The sequence below is a fragment of the Colobus angolensis genome, unplaced genomic scaffold (assembly GCF_000951035.1).
Source record: "Colobus angolensis palliatus isolate OR3802 unplaced genomic scaffold, Cang.pa_1.0 Scaffold174, whole genome shotgun sequence".
Classification (NCBI taxonomy): Eukaryota; Metazoa; Chordata; class Mammalia; order Primates; family Cercopithecidae; genus Colobus; species Colobus angolensis.
The window spans coordinates 331549-333599 of NW_012114866.1; positions in this window are offsets into that span (position 1 = coordinate 331549).

Sequence of the window (2051 nt, forward strand, 5' to 3'; positions counted from 1 at the left end):
AGATTCAGGAATCATTTCAATCAAAGAGAGAAACTGTAAGTATTTTTCATGCAGAAGAAAATTATATATAATATATATTTTAAATATTTTAATGTGTAAAATAAGAAGCTTGAAATAAATGAAATTGATGTTACACCAGATTTTTCAAATGCATATATATATATATATGTATATATATATATACACACACACACACACATAATTTAATTTATGGTAAGTTAACATCAACATTAAGACATAAACCTTTTTTTATTATTATACTTTAAGGTCTGGGGACATGTGCAGAACGTTCAGGTTTGTTACATAGCTATACACGTGCCATGGTGGTTTCCTGCACCCATCAACCCATCATCTACATTAGGTATTTATCCCGGTGATATCCCTCCCCTGGCCCCCTATCTCCCAAAAGGCCCTGGTGTGTTATGTTCCCCTCACTGTGTACATGTGTTCTCAGTGTTCAGCTCCCACTCATGAGTGAGAACATGCAGTGTTTGGTTTTCTATTCCTGTGTTAGCTTCCTGAGAATAATGGTTTCCAGCTTCATCCTTGTCCCTGCAAAGGACATGAACTCATCCCTTTTTATGGCTGCATAGTATTCCATGGTGTATATGTGCCACATACATTTGTTTTACAGTCTGTGAAGAGATTCAGAGAAGATCACTTTTTAAGACCTGTATTTACCTCCCCATCTCTCCCATGTGACAAAACCTAAAACTACAAAGGGAAAGATAAGGAATGCCATTGCCCTTGGGACATTGGTAAAACTAATTGAGCTTTGGAAAGGGGAAAAGGAAAAAAGAGGAAAACCATATGTGGATGATTTAGACCTACACCTGAAGATTGGACAGGACAGGATCATTAAGAGGGTTCCAATCATGAAGACCCAGAAAAAGTGTCGACCTGTCACTGAGCTTCATCAGAATGACAGAGAATGCTTCTCTATTCTCTTCACCACCACCAACTAGGCAAAACTTGTTGAGTAACAGGTCAAAGTAGTGTCTTCCGGGGGACTGAGCAGAATTTGGAGGGGGACTTAAGGGTGAGGATACAGCAGATACTGAGAAAAGCTGCTAAACTAGTCAAATCCAGAACACAAAGTATTGCTAGATGAGCAGGAAACCTATGGTGCACCGGAGTTAACTCTAAGAGGAACAAGTCCCAAAAACAAATCAACTCCTGATGAGATTGATTCCACCTTCTCCCTCAAAACACACATACACAGCCTAGTAAAAGGGAACACATGTGGGGTTTGCTTTCTATATTAGTCTACTCTACATAGTTCACTTTCTGAGTAAAACTTACCAGACATATATAGAAACAGAAAATATACATAAAGGAAACACTGTTAAGAGACAAAGCATTTAATAAAACCGGATTCAAATGTGGCAGAGGTGTTGTAATTATCTTTCAAGTAGATCTCATGGGTGCTGTTCTAGAAGCCCTTAGTAGGGTATAAAGCCCCTTTATTTTTTTATTATACTTATGTGACAAGATCATCCTTTTATCCTCTTATATAAAAGGTATTTCCAATCCACATTCATCTCTGTATTGGCAGTCACATTTTTTGACACTTTGCAAATATTAATCCACTGTCTTATTCTTACATTCACAATTGTGGAGCAGTCTGTTGTCATTCTATGAAGTGTTCCCTCACAATGAAACAGTTTACTTTGGCTGATTTTAAGAGATCCTTCATGTTTGGTGGCGGTTTCCAGCTTAAACACATCATAATGAATCAGCCACCAAGGAAGAGAAATACTAAAAATCAGGCAAAAATCTATTGTTTTGCATATTCAAAACAAAGTAAATTTATGTCTTACACATCCAAAATGAGGATTGTTTGACTTCCTGAATACAATTCATTTGTTTACTTTGAAAAAATTATCAAACGTTATACCCTTGAATATGTTCTCTCCTCATCTTCTCTACTTAGCTCTAATTTGTGCTACAGCCAATCACACATTATGCTGTTTGTAAAGCACATACGTGATACTCTCATCCTCCATGTGTCACTAGCACTCTCCTAGTTTACCTCTATTTGTCCCTCTGTG